Source organism: Sander lucioperca, chromosome 20, assembly GCF_008315115.2.
Source record: "Sander lucioperca isolate FBNREF2018 chromosome 20, SLUC_FBN_1.2, whole genome shotgun sequence".
In the NCBI taxonomy this organism is placed as follows: domain Eukaryota; kingdom Metazoa; phylum Chordata; class Actinopteri; order Perciformes; family Percidae; genus Sander; species Sander lucioperca.
In genome coordinates, this window is record NC_050192.1 from 13,446,779 (window position 1) to 13,462,590 (window position 15,812).

General features: G+C 42.7%; 1 long non-coding RNA gene across 1 annotated transcript in view; it reads right to left on the bottom strand.

Moving 5' to 3' along the window:
- The window catches only part of LOC116039842, a 194,609-nt gene that overhangs the window by 108,959 nt on the left and 69,838 nt on the right, over window positions 1-15,812 (bottom strand). Inside the window, exon 3 of the long non-coding RNA XR_004102521.1 lies at window positions 6,701-6,741. This is a non-coding gene — a long non-coding RNA (uncharacterized LOC116039842). The remainder of the gene's footprint in view (window positions 1-6,700; window positions 6,742-15,812) is intronic.

The window sequence follows — 15,812 nt, forward strand, 5'->3', positions numbered from 1 at the left end:
CTGCTTTTTACGACGCAATTTTCAATATACAGCATTCTTGCCAGCTTGCTCCTTAATCCGTTCATATATTTCATGCGCCATAAAGACGCAACTAGTTCAGTTTCTATTTTGCATCGCACAAATCTTCCATAAAATAAAATAAAAAACAGGCACATAAATATTTAACATGGCCTCTGTTTAGATGGGGGAAACTATTTATGTCAAATTAAACAACAGATATGCCGAGCTGCTCAACAGCAGAACTCAGCAGACTGGAACATTTCTTTCTAATATTTCATTTCTGGGCGCACATCATTTTCCTGGTTGTTTCGAAAACTGCCATAAAAAAACGTGGAACGGCCATGTTAAACCTTGCATGTGGTGATCATGCTGTAAAAAGTGTGTGTGTGTGTGTGTGTGTGTGTGTGTGTGTGTGTGTGTGTGTGGGTGTGCGTTATAGATATACAGAGAAAGATGTGGTTGTATGTGTGTACGAGCAAAAATTACAGTTTGTGAATGTGACTTTAGATGTGCATGAATGTTTGCATATGTGAGCATCAGATTTTCATAAATCCCTTCTCTCTCCTGGTCTTTTATTTTGGCAGGCAGGCAGCGGCTTGGTTGGGTGATGTGTGTTAATCAGAAGCCCCCGTGCCCCGTTGAGGTGTTAATTCAACCCCCCTGTTACAGAGAGGTGTAGATTAATAGATAAGGGAGGTCTAAGCAAGGGTCGGAGCGATATGGCCCTGACTGTGTTCGCCCGCTTGTCAGACACCTGCCTGGATTAAGCCGCTGGCTTTCTCTCTCCGTTGTGCGCAGGTGAAAGGTCAACCATTTACCCAGTTCATTGGTCTCTCATTCAGTTTTCAAGGTGGGGCCGATCTGCATAAAGGCTCTGGCATCTGTATGCTTGGCAGGGTTCGTCTGCACGGGGGGTCCTGCACCGTGAGGTGGAGAAGCGGACAGGTGATGCCAGATCTGCCGCAGAGGATTACTGTAAATATACTTTGAGACTCGGGAGGAGATGAAGAGCGGTTGCAATACTGTAAATCCAGTGGATTTTTTTTATTATTTCTTGTTTAAATCTGATTTCAGCTGTACAGCAGCAGCATAAACCTTAACACGGGAGAGTGTTTTTTTTTTCTTTCCAGGAATTTTCTTGGAGTAAGGACGACAAGATCCTCGGCAAACAGAAAAAAAATTAAAAAAGGGGGGGATGAAGAGGGATAAAACGGGGGTTGGGGGAAGGAGAAAAAATGCATGAAACATGAAACTCTGCAAATTTGACTTATAACAAGCAAAATTACACCCTGCTGTCATTTAAATTATGGCTGCCCTCTATAAAGGTGTCTTTTAGGTGCATTAATTGAATTCGGCACTATTTCCCAATAATAATCTGTAAAGTTCAGCCGTCCATCCTTCATGAGATCCCTGCCGCGTACCAGAGGAGTATCTATTTCAGTGGCTTAATTTATTTTCATGATTCGCCGATAATGACGGCCATGCAGGCTGTACATCAGAATTAACCTTCATTTCACTGAGGTATATTACGATGACAGTCCCCGACGCATTTCACCTACACAAAGGGCATTCTCTCCCCCTCTCTCTCCCTCTTACTCTCACTTTCTCCCCCTGCCTCCTCTGTCGCTGCCCTGCCGTATAATCATCCTCAGCAGACCAAGATTGTTTGATAGCCGATTAATTTTCATAGGAAATCAAGTGGCCAGCTCTTTCTCTCTATCGCTCTCTTTATTTCTCCCTCTTACAGACCCCCACCCCCCCCTTCCAAACACATACACACTTCTCTCCCAACAATGGTGAACTGCGCTTGTGCTTGGTGACTTTTTCTGCCAATTAGGTGTTTTATTTAATCTCATCTCAACTTTTTTTCTCTCTAATAAATTGCATCCCCCCCCCCCCCCCCCCTCCCACAGCTTCTGATATCTCCAGTGTGGTTAATTTATTTTGGACGATGCCGATGTAACAAAAGTGCTGTAAATTAATCAGGGGACATCAAGCGAAAGGGGGTCCTTCGCTCGCTCTCTGTCTCTAATTTCTATGCAAACCATTAAGTGTCAGATATAGATTCCACCATTTGCTATGGTCTCAGTCAAAAGATTTCATTAGGGACCTGACGTCACATGTTGAAGGCAGCGCCGGATCATTTCTGTCCTATTTTCTCCCTCATGAGCTCTTTGTTCTTCGCCCCTCTGTAGGATCCTGCCACTAAAAAGGCCCCTATGCAAATGACAATAATAGATTTCACTAAGCACCGCCGCAACGGCATGATAGCCTATTTAGAGAGAAACCAAAGAAACATTCAATTTGTGGCATTAACCACGGCACATGTAAAGGTTGCCTAAAAAGTGATTAAGAAATTACAGAATTGGTCCTCCCTGCTTCAAGTTCTCTTTCTCCATTTCTTTCTTTTTTTTCTCCCTCTCTCATTGACATGACATCTGTAATGAGGAGGGCTGGTAATTAGAATATTCTGGAGAGGTGAGCCCTGCTGGAGCTGGCAGCTAGAAGACTGATCTCTCTCTCCCTCTGTCTTTTCTGTATTATTTCTTTCCTCTGTCATAAGGACCTGGACGCAGAACAGACAGAAAAACAGCTGTCTGATGACCGGACTCTCTACGGATGTCTGTCACTCTTCTTTGTGTGTGTGTGTGTGTGTGTGTGTGTGTGTGTGTGTGTGTGTGTGTGTGTGTGTGTGTGTGTGTGTGTGTGTGTGTGTGTGTGTGTGTGTGTGTGTGTGTGTGTGTGTGTGTCTCAAAGATGAGCTGTTCGAAGCCCCACTGCCAGCAAATAAATATAATCAATCTCCCATTTACATACAAATAGGCTTCTCCCCTTCATCCTAATAATCTGCCCAGCATCCTCAGAGAGGGAAAATAATATTCACTCCATATGGCAATTTCATATTTATCATTAGATGGCTTTATTGATTGTTTTTTTTTTTCTCTCCCTAGGATAACATTTTTTTCCACTTCATTTTATTAGAGGATATTGAAGGCATGTAGGGCTGACATGGCACATACGCTTCATTATTTCCTGCCCAGGGATGATTATGGTTATTGACATTGTCACGTCGCTCCCCTCGTCATCAGTTATCACTGCTTACCGCGCCGAGATCCAGGAAGCTGCGATATGGGAGGGGGGGGGGGGGGCCCAGGCGTTCAGAACATTATCATGGGCGTTTAATGGGTGTAAACTGCAGGGGCGCTGCGCGTGTGCGACTGTGTGTCGCTAATGTGGCTCATTCCACTTTGTGTCATGTCGATGATAGGAGGTGACCGGCGGGGGCCCTGACTGAGTGTCAATCCCACTTTGGCCAAACAGCCCGTCTGTCAGTGCGATCACTAGCGCCAGAGGCATCCAACACATGCATCATACATACAGAGAGAGGGAAGGAAAGGAGAAAGAGAGACTTGTAAAACTTATTGAATACTAATTATGTATTGTGATCTAATTCAAACTTATCTAAATCTAACAGACAGAAGAATTCTGACCATATTATGATTTTTATGATTATGATCTACTGTAGGTCTCTTTATATATTAATCGCATGCTGCCATTTATTAATTTATTTTCACTCGGCTTTGCGTCGTGCCTAACAGGCTACTATTTTGCCGTACTTCCTCGTAACACATCCTGCTGCTGCAGGAATAGCAATGCGGATTTCGGTGCCTCATTCTGGTGCCACTGATATGCCTGCACCTCTCTCTGATGCTCTGAAATGTTACAGACGTTACAGGCGACAGAAACATTGCTGCACGTGCCGCTAGTTAACACTATACTTGACAGCAGCTAACGTTAGCCTACCGCTAGCTAGTAGCTGGATTAAACACAGTTACAATGCTGACAGCTAATGCTAAACGGTGTAAAGTTTGTCATTATTTCACTGTAGAGGATTCCACCGGGATGTAACAATCTGCAGCTGCTGTTGTCGGAAAAACACAGACGGTGCGTTCAATGAAACTGGTAATTTACAGCCTCGTGGTGCATTCAAAGTTGTTGTTAAATGCCTTTTTCCCATCTGGTGGTTGTTTTTGTCATTCAACAGCTATTTACTAGTGAAATAAGTTATTGTTATAGTGATTACATTAATATTAAACATTTAATTTTGACAATATGGCCTTAGCAATAAACAAGCCATTCTTTAATGTCGCCAACTGTTTAGTACCCTTCTTTTTTTTAACTTTCTTAAAAAGTATCGGTTCAGGCACCGTTAAGGCACCGGTACCATTTTAAAAGTACTGCTTTAGCATCGTTATCCAAACCAAACAATACCCAACCCTAATATTGACTCTAGATTCAAATGTGTGACTAGATTAAATATATAATAAACAAATACAAATCTTAAAATCAAGTTCATAAAGTAACTTTCTTTGCATTCATTTGATTCCCAATCAAGATACACTGGTAAGAATTGCTTTCCATTGTAATATGTACTTAAAAACAGTTCTGAAATGCAAAATAATAGAATTTTAATGTGATAAAACATGTGATTAATTGCGATTAACTATAGAAATTCAACAATTAATCGCGATTAAGAAAATTTAATCGTTTGACAGCCCTAATATATATATATATATATATACATATATATATAAAAAAGTTTGGGGTCACTTAGACATTTCCATTCCACTACATTATAGACAGAATACCAGCTGAGATCAGTTGCATTGTTTTTTTAACCAGGGCAGCAGTTTTCAGATTACATTATGTGCTTACATAATTGCAAAAGGGTTCTCCAATGTTTTCTCAGTTAGCCTTTTAAAATGATATCAGATGAGTAAACAGAATGTGCCTTTGGAACATTGGATGAATGGTTGCTGATAATGGGCAATGTAGATATTGCATTAAAGATCAGCCACTTCTTTTTACAACAGTCGAGAACCCTTTTGTAATTATGTAAGCACATAATGTAATCTGAAAACTGCTGCCCTGATTAAAAAAACAATGCAACTGATCTCAGCTGGTATTCTGTCTGTAATGGAGTGGAATGGAAATTTCTAAGTGACCCCAAACTTTTGACCGGTAGTGTATTCAAAAGTTTGGGGTCACACAGAAATTTCCATTCCACTCCATTACAGACAGAATACCAACTGATATCAGTGATATCATAATATATATATATATATATATATATATATATATATATATATATATATATATATATATATATATATATATATATAAAGATATTAAAAGGGCACTTTGACATTTTGGTTGGATTTTGTTACACATTTCTTTCCCCACATTGTCTTTCGGTGATTGACAGCCAATCAAATGTTTGTTAAAGTAAGGTGTAGAAATGGTAATAGAGAATCCTCTCAGGTGCCTAAATGGAAATGAGAGGCAGAATCTCACTCTCCTTGCAATCAATAATAAATTATTGAATTGCCATCTATGGTGTAGTGACAAACACCACAGCGTCATATACTGTATAATTTAAATACTGCTGTTAACATTCTGTGTAATGAGCAAATTAGTTGCCACGGCTATTCTTGGGGACTGCTATCAATAACAACATCTGTTAGCCAAGCTGATCTTCCGAACACAACTTGTCACATAATTAACTTGTCACTCGTTAGCGTGATTATTTTCCCAAATAGGCCTCTTACACTTGGCTGGATAGTGTAATCTCTTATTTTCCCAAGCATTAGAAGAAACAGTGGAGGTATTGCTCCAGTTACAGTTTCCCCAATCCCCACTCTGCCGTGTTAATTAGGTCTTAATGACCATTATTGACTCATTAACAGACATTTGGGGATCATTTGGCGCTGCGCTGACCTCAAACTACTCAAATGCCATTGTATCAATGATGTTCAACCATCTGACTGTAACCTATTCAAATGAGCTTCTCCTAGGTTCAAAAACCATTCTGAACAATTACCCAGCATGCCTTTAGATTAAAACCACTCACTGGGCAGTGCGACGCCCATGTTTCTTCCAAATATTGTCAAGTTGAGGTATTGTTTTTAGTGAGCTCAGAGGGCTTGGCTGAACACAGATCCTGTGTTTTGCATCGGAGCATTCGCACAAGCAAGTTTGTTTAGGTCTGAAGCATGAGTAAACAATAAAAACATTTTTTGGGATATGCAAAAACAACCCTCAAGTCCTTTGCTCCTCTCAAAGAACTGGCTCAGCTTCAAAAGTGATTGTGTAATCATGAGATGAAAAGCGGTTTGATCAGTATCTAAGTCGCTAGCAGCAGTCTAAAACAAAGAGACAGTGGTGAAACACTGAGTGAAGGTACAGTAAGAGATCATCAACGGGCGCTGACAAAGTGGTGCAATTAAGATGAATCGAGATCTGACAAAATGTTTGTCTGAGGTGTAAACACACAAGTCAACAGTACTGAAGGTGCAGCGGGGGGAAACAGCAGAAACGGATCACAGCGTTGTTTAACAGCTTGTCAGAATCAAACAAGATCATTAAAAAAAGTAGAAATTCCATGGGAGATTAGACTCGGGAGGGAAATTGGACGTTTGTGTTGATGAAGGACAAGAAAACATGTCGTTTCTGCGATGATACAGAGGACAAAAATATGTTAAAATACTTCTCACTGGAGGCCACTCCTAAATAAGCGTTACATGTGTACTAGTGATAAAAAAACATTTGAAAAACATATAATTCGGATAAAAAAAAAACTGCCTACAGGCGCGTGTGAATGTGTGTTTGTGTGACGGTTTAGGTGTTGCAGATGATTTACCTGCTCGTCACGAGCCAAGAGCACCTCCTGCGATACCCCACCTTGCAGACAAAAAAAAGAGCAAATTAACGAAAACTGTCATTTTGGAATTATGATGGCACAGAGTGCTTCAAAATACGTATGTTCTTTGAAGTCCTTATTTCAGCAAAATTAAATATACACACTATATGTATTTAAAAAAAAAAATGTTATATCTAATTAAAATGATAACTGCATTCTCATTTTTCAAACTCTCATATCCTGAGGGCCAATTGGGATGAGCGCTTTTTTTCTCTTTCCCATGCAGTCTCTCTCTCTTTCTCTCTCTCTCTCTCTCTCTCTCTCTCTCTCATTCTCCACCAGTCTCTCTCTATCAGTCTGTCTCTCTCTCCCTCTCTCCTGTCTTTCCCTCACTCCACTGTGGCTCAGTGAACTGCTCCTACAGCAATATCCCATCATTACCATCTCCCCAGCTGAGCTTCAGCCAGCCATTATCATGCAGCATTATTAATCTTCTTGTCTTATCAACTTGCAAATCACAAACCATTGAGCCTTATGGCACAGTTTGGGGTGCGCCGTTATTCATTTTGTAGGTCTACCTAGCCTCCAAGTCTTTCTAATCACCTGACGATTGTCATTCTCTCACTGTTGCCCTGCCCTTCTCCTGGCCCCGGTGCTCCGCAGCACTGGAAAGGATCCATGGTCTCTCTCTCTCTCTCTCTCTCTCTCTCTCTCTCTCTCTCTCTCTCTCTCTCTCTCTCTCTCTCTCTCTCTCTCTCTCTCTCTCTCTCTCTCTCATCTACACCTATTACGTCTCTTCTTTCTTTCTGCATTTAACATGTGTCTTCTTTTGGTTAATGGGGAAAAAAATATGTTTGTTAGGTATCAACAAAATTGCAAATATTTTTGGGTTGGTATTGTATCATTAGTACTTAAAGATTTCAACTAAGTACATTCTTTCTCAAGAAAACTCATATTTTACCTGATTATTTCCATTTAATGCTACTCCAACTTTCCCTCCGCTACATTTCAGAGGGAATATTGTACTCCTTATCCCACTACATTTAGCTGTAGTTCCTATAGGCTCCAATTTACATAACAGCCATAGTTTCTAAAATAAGATTCATAGTTTTAGATTAAATTACAGTATATCAGATAGTTCAAATTAGCTCCACCTTCACCAGGTGTAACATTAAAGCATCAGTTATAATTACATTTCTATCTATCCATTATTGATTATTGATGATGATAATGTTTTTAATGCAGGCATTGTACTTGTGGTATTGCTTTTACTCAAGTAAAGCTCTGAATACTTCCTCTCCCAGCGACAACAACCAGCCCTACTCAACAACATAGACAACTATCCTCTTTCAATCGGTTTTCAATCATCCAATTCATTTTGTTCTTTGTACTTATATCATTCCCTGAATATATATCATTCAAACAAAAAGATGAAAATAAAAATAAATTAAAAAGCATTTACACTTTGGGTGCTGCTACTGCTGAAAGGAGTCGACAGCTAGTAGGATACATTTTGTTAATGGGCGCGCATTACCATGCGTCTGCCCAGAGCCGACCCCTCTCCCTGACACTATACGTCCACAATGTTTCTGTCATCTCTCCCTCTCTCGCTTTCCCTGCTGATATTAGTATTCGGGGGAGGAACAGAGCTGAGTAGAGAGGCAAAGAAAGGCAAAGTTTCTTTAAAGACACACCATTGACCCCTGATTCTTGTTCTAACTTGAGTTTGCTTTTCTTCAGGGCTAAAATATTCACCCTGGAAAATATGGCACGGCTATGGCTATGCTACTTGAGGAAAAACGTGTGTTAGAAAATTGCAAGGAATGTGTGTTCCTGTGTGTGTGTGTGTGTGTGTGTGTGTGTGTGTGTGTGTGTGTGCGTGGATTTGCATTTCCTTTGAAAACTTTGCATGATAAATCACCTTTTTCGCCCCATAGCTCATTAAGCACCATACAACAGGTACTGAGCATGAAATATTTAGCAGAAGACAAAGTGTTTCATGTGCTCCTATGGACCCAGCTATTACCCAGGCCTTTCGCATAACATCCACTGAAAACAGCCTACCCTTTGATCTTCATTAATATCGTTTGGTTAAATATTTCAAATATGCTTTCGTATGTTTGATTAACATCTTTCAGAATTATTCAGTAAAACAGAGATTAGCTATGAATGTTCGACTGCTAATGATGAAATTGCGATTACCCACCCGTCACTATCAATCCAATGACGTTCAGGGAGGAGGGGGTGATATTTTATTTCATCAGTAATATATGCCAATGCATACTGGACAGTTCATGAAACTTCATAGATCAACTTCCACCGTGCATTCAAATATGTGGTTATAAGCCCTGGGTATTAATATTCGCATTGGGTGTATTTTAGAGCACATTTCAGAGCACTGCGTGCTCGACATTGTAATTTCCAAGCTTATCTAATCAATTCTGCAAGCTCCATCGGCCTCATATCAGGCCTCGTGAAAGAAATCAGCTCAGTAGCACCTTCAGAACACTTATAAATAATGAAAAACAGCTTTTAAAAAGAAAGAAGCGCTTAAGGAAAAAAAAAATGTTGATTAGAAAAGTGCCTTTTATCCGTTCCTTCAAATCTTTCACATTCCAAAGATGCGGAGGACTCCGGGCAAACCGCAACGAATAAAGTACCCCTATCTGACCAGAAAGAGAAAAAAAGTATTAATTTTTTAGATAAAAAGTGCTGACAGCACAGAATGAGCCAGGTGGTATTTGGATATGAGCGGTGAAGATGTGATGAGAGCCCAGAAGATCACTTTCATCTTGTGTATGGAGTTGTCCTTGAAAACTTCTCTGAACTCTGTGCCGTCTGGAGAGCACCGTGTTGCTTGTCTTGGCATTTCACTCATTTATCTTTCTCTGCGTGCCAATTTTGTCCGTCTGTCTGTAACTCTGACGTAAAAAAAAAAAAAAAAAAAAAAAAAAGAGTTTGACCCAGGTGGTGTGGGTCAGTCGATTCGCCAGATGAGTACCAAGTCATCATTTACAAGAAGAGGACGTATGTGTAGCCCTATTGTCTGAGAGGGGGGTGGGGGGAGACACGGTTGAAACAAGGGAGCAGGGGAAATGGAAAGAAAAGGATAAAAAAAAGAGAACTTTAACATGGTTAACAGCATGTGTCCTATTTTGTCATGCTGGTGCTATGCAGGGGTAGGCGGAAGGTGGGCAGGGTGAGCGAAAATACAGAGATTTTATGCCCATCTATAAATTAGGAGCGGTGGGTTGATGAGCAGTGAAGGAGAGTCGTGTCTTAGCACAGAGATAGAGAGAGGGGGGGAGAGAGAGACTGTGCTACTATAGCAGCCAGATGATACATTACACACACACAATGATACACTGAGGTCTTCATGACAGTTATCCTGTTAGGCTGTTATAGAAAAGACTGCTGGGCAACACACACACACACACACACACACACACAGCACTGGCAGGCACTGAGGCCCTTGTGCATCTCCTCCGGTGAGGATTTGCATTCTGCTCCTGGCAGGTCGACCGACAAATTGCCCAGGCAGCCGCGGGAGATGGAGGCTCAGGCTGAGGGGAGAGACGCAGCTCAGAAAGCGCCTCATCCGTCTGATACTCTCTGTGGATCCGCTACTGCATCACACCTCATGTCCAGAGGCAGGGCTGATAGGTGCGGACAGGCAAGGACTCTTTTTTTGGAGACCGGAAGGCCCGGCGGCCGTGGCCGGACCTTCCCTCCCTGGGGCCAGGAATGGGCTCCGAGGCCAGTGCCCCCCTCTAAGCTCGCCCTAGGCCAGCAGCCCCGGGGCTATCGTTCACAAATCAGCCCCCGTTTTCCCAATCAAAGATGCCGACTGGGGGAAACTGGCCCAAAGTGCTGCTTAGTGCGTTGAATAATTCACCACACGAAATTGTCGTCACACAAACGGACCATCCACAGAAATTAGGGGGAAAAAAAGATACCAGGAGACCACCACAACCCCTGTCCTGACCACACTAATTTCAGAAACATTTCCTTAAAAGCAAATTTCAATCTTTAATCAACTGATAAAATGAATGGCAAAGAAACAGGTTGGGAGATGAGCAAATACGAAGAATTGCAAGCACTCAGCAACGCATCAGGATCAAAGTGGGTTTTTTCTTCTGATTCCTATATTTTTACATGATTAATGATTGAGGGCAATTCTGCAGCCCTATTAACAAGCTCAAGTTAAATAGGGCTGATGTAAAAAGACTAATGTTGAAACTGCTAGTAATAGACTGAACTGTGTTCTAAGATTCTTGCAGTACTGCACTTAGTGCTACTTTCCATCAAAGGGTGAACTTGAGAAAAGACGTGCTCTGCCCGCAAAACAGGACTTACACCACAATAAGATTAAAATGATTAAAAACTAGAGAGTCAGCATTTAGACAAACTCAATGCAGTTCACACTGGGTGTATGTGCACAGAAATGTACATTCAGAAACACACAGTCATATACAAACACATCGACACAAAGTCCCAGGCGTTCAGGCTGATTAGGTCGTCTAATTGTTGCCTATTCACCCTGGTTCCGAGTGCTGTGCTTCCTGTGTTGCAGGTCAAATTACCGGTTGACATTTTCTCCTGTTTCCCCAGAACCCCAAGTGTCAACAATTATCGTGCCCAGGTGCCCATGGCCTAACACCGTTGCCTGCCAGACCGAGCCAACCCCACCTATGGGCCCAGTCGAGGAGAAAAGAGAGCCGGGGAGAGTTGGAGCCACGGGGGGTGAGGACATAATGCAATAAATCCTGGAGAGAAAGTAGTACAAGCAGTTGAAAAATAGGGAGAGGGGAATACGAGGGAGAGCAGGAAGTGGAGATGGGTCAAGAAATAAGGGGACAAAAATGGACAGAAAGTGTCTCTGAGGCACGGTTTAATAGATGTGTGTGGGTTTGTGTTCAGTAGGTATAGTATGTACATTGCCGGCTTCCCACTTGTGTTTGTTGCCACGCTGCCCTCTCTCCCTTTCCTTAATGAGGCTGGACGCGTGGCTGCTTCAGCACCTGCCGTGGGTGGCCACAGGGTTAATCCCGGCTGGCTTCCTCTCTCACTTCGTCTTCCGTCTCTCTCTCTGCTATGCCTCTGGGCTGCTGACGGCAGCAGGCGCTGTACGAGAGGGCGATGAGGAAGGAGGGGAGGTGACAGGAGGCGCAGATACCCCGGGGTTCCCCCCTCCAGCACAGCAGAATGAGTTGTACCAGACGCCGCTGGATACTTGACAAGCGGACGCCTTCATAAATTACCAAATGAAGATTGATCGCGCACCCCCCTTACCTCTTTTTGTGTCACCGTACAGGCAGACGTACGCAAAAGAAGAGAGATGTGCATACACACCTACGCATGCAGCCAAAGACACATGAAGATACAGAAAAAAAAAACAACACACAAACACACCATACACACAGAGTCATCTGCAGCTGTTGTCAGTGATCTGGCTGCTTCATGCTCCACCAGCTAGGTGAAACAGTCAGTCAAGTGGGCAATCCGTTGGCCAGTCAGTCAGACTGGTGACGCAAACTCCATTACAGGTCCTGTCAGCAAGGCTAAAGGAAGCTGTATATATGGAGGGCCAACACATCTGAGGAAACTGCTGGGATAATGTGAATGTGTGTGTTCACTCAAATCAAGGAAAATTTGTCTTTTGCGACGGCACACATGGACACGTACACAAACACACCATGGTAAATGTTAAAATGTATAGTCTCTGCACGACTAACCCGCACATCGGTGTATGCTGTGCTGAGCGTACATCACTTCTACCCTTCTTACCCCTGTTGATAAAGGGGTGGATTTCAGTGGAAGGAGCAGGGCCATTCACCTGAGATTGATGCCTCTCCATCTGGTGCGTAAAGATCATCTGCATCAACCCGCCCCGCCCGTCAGTGTCCTGCACGCTGTTAAAACCATCCGCATCAGCAGAACATCCACAACACACACACACACGGCACGTACAGAAGTTAATCGACTTGCGAAATCACAATCAGGACATTGTCTCTCACTCAAACGCATACACACACACACACACACACAGTCTTTCTCGCTCACTCGCTCGCTTATTTCTCTCATACATTTTCCCAGGGACAGTAACCTTGCCTTGCAAGTTGCTTACTCAACAGACCTTGTTACGGTGTGGGCGCTTTACCACTCCTGCCTCCGCCGAAAGGTCAGCACTGTCGCAGCCGATCTCATTTCAATGGGCTCCGTTATGATCGGGCCATTATCATAAGCTGATTCACAAATTGGTGCGGTAAGGGATGATGGGATGAGGGCCATGAGGTGCTCGCTGGGTGAATGCAAGATAGAGCAAAGAGAAGAGAAATGTGCAAATGGTTATGCAGAGTATACAGACAACAAACTCTCCTTGGTCAGAGGAGTGAGCGTCTGTCTCTGCCTGTCTCCCATCTCCTATCTGCACTCCTCGTCAAGGACTGTGCCGGTAAATTGGCAGCGCTCCAATGAGAGACAGAAACAGAAAGAATGAGAGAGGGTAGGGGGGAAAAAAAGGGAAGAGTGTAACCTCCTAACTCCCTCCTTAAAGGAGCTTTTTACATGTGTAGACACACTAGAATGACTTGAGGGCCTGTCAGCAAGCTGAGAAAAAGAGCTGAGGAGAGGAGGAAGAGAGGAAAGAAAAGTCAAATAAATCTGACTGATACTCTCCTCCGTCGGTTGGCCAAAATGCCAGATGCAATGTAAATCATGATGCGCTGACTGTCCGTCCCGGCCGAGCTGACATTACCCCACCAGCTGTCTCCGCTTTACGATTTGGCCAATCATTTCATCAAGAGGCACAGGCGCAGAGATTGATGTTTATTCAGAACCGGTCGACATATTTCAGTTACACAACCAGCGAAGGAGACACTTTCACATTAGTCAAGCCCCTGTAACTGAACACAGGATAATTTAATATGCCATATAAGGGACACGAGTAGACCGCAAAAAGGTTTCCAGCATATCAATTTATCCCTACCCTATCTAAAACAATGGTCAGGAAAGTTTAGAGAAGGTCAGGTTCATGGTTCCTAATGGTTTGACATGCCTTAATATTCCACTTAAATATTAATACTGTGCACATTTGATTTCCACACAGTTGCTCTAATATGCCATAAAAGGCACCCATTCAGACCTTATAGGCTGCATGTGTGGGGTCCGACTCTTGAGGTGTGCAGTAATGTTAGTTATGAAAATATAACAAATGTGCCAGTTGTGTTTCTGGCAGAAAGTCAATACTGCCAAAACCTCTGTCCAGGTGGAACAGCATACCTTGTACCTAGAGCTTGCTTGATCCCCTCAGAAAAAAAACAGCTATTCTGAGAGCAATGGAGGGAAATGGTGGAATGTATAATGTCATGGCCATAATAAGCAGTATTATTACAACTATTAAACTGAAGTCATAAGTCAGGTTCAAATGGACAAAATGGGAGGGACAAGGCAGCCAAGGGAAATGCCAAAAAAAGAAGACAAATTCCTTCTGCTTTCTTCCCAAGCAGCACATTAGCGACAGTGTAAGTACTGTTTTCTGCCCTGGTTTTGACCCTTGGGAGTGCACTGACTTCACCCAGCCGTCAAGACTACGCAACCTCATGTATATTTCCACAGGTGAGCAGTTAAAAATGTTCCAAAAGCTTGGCTCTGTCTGTAATGAATTACTGGCTGCTGTCTTTTCCCTAAAACATCCTACATATCTACATAGTCAAACCTCTGAGTAAAGAGAAGAATAGACAAGAAATAAAAAAATAAAAATAAAATACATATATAAATAAACCCCACAAAGCCACAGTGTCTCCCTGCTCAACACAGAAATAACGGCAAGTTTAAATAATTCCAGAGAGCGGCTGGCCAATAAATTTCCGAGCAGAGGTTAATTTAGTGAGGGGAAACCTCGCCGCAATTACCTTGTTCGATGCCTCCCCTTCGAATGCCCTCAGGGCCCCGTCTGAAATGTCACCCAGGAGGAGGGATGGAGGGCTGGAGGTTTGGCAGGATGCAGACCCACCTTAAGATGCAGCCATGAAAAACAAGGCAATCAGGACAGGCTAAATGCTAACAACAATGGGAGTCCTATTAGTGTCTATCACCCGAGTGGGTGAAATTACTCTCCTTCAATAATCATCCTCTCCCTTATAATTTTCATCAGATTTCCTATATAAATTTACTTTAAGAAGCACAGAGAGAGGGAGGAATGGTGGAGCCAGATGCAAATAAAGAGAGAGTAAAAGAGTAAAGAGTAAAGGCGAGGCTGTAAAACTGAATGGCTCAGCTACAGAAACGTGCAGCAAAATAGCTGATTAGTAATGTATGTAGAACAACCAATTTCTGTTTCAAATGCCATACATTTATTTTGTGAGCATTATATGGGATGGCATGCAGTTAGTGACTTACTATTTGATGTGATTTTGTGGATTTGACAGAATGACTCCCCACTCACTACATCATCCACCACGCTTGCCTGCCAATACACAGGACTCTATCTTTATCAGACTCCCATAAGCTCTGGGCCTGCTATATCTACTGATGAGATCTGGGATGCCTGTAATTACCGCACTATCTACTCAAATCGGCCCGATCCAGATCTTTATTTCCCCGAGGCCCCGGCCAGGCTCCTAGCTAGCTCTTACCTCCCAAGAAGACCCAGCCAACGTCTGTGCTTTTTAATCAGGCCTCGACTCAAGCTGTGCCAGCAGAGAGGAAAAAGACGGTCAAGCTGTGCCAGTGGCTTTTAGAAGGTGAAAGGTTCCAACATAGTTTTGCCCAAATATAAACACCGGCAGGCTGTTAATTCAAACGTTGCACTGTCTTCGTCATTTGGGAGTAATACATATCCTTTTATAGTTGTCTCGTGACACATAGTTGTCTGACTTTTGAAAACGCAAACAACAAAGTCCAGATGGAAGTCATTAGTGAGCTATGGTGCCCTGTGATATTATACAGCACTAATGGCACAACATGGAATTAGCACAACTGAGATATAATCTAATTAAGCACCTCAGCTTTATAGGGAGAAATCTTTTTGTTGGCCATACTGTGGCTCTGACACGGATGCTAATATTAGTTGAAATAAACATGTTTCCCATGTCCCATGTTTTAATGTCAG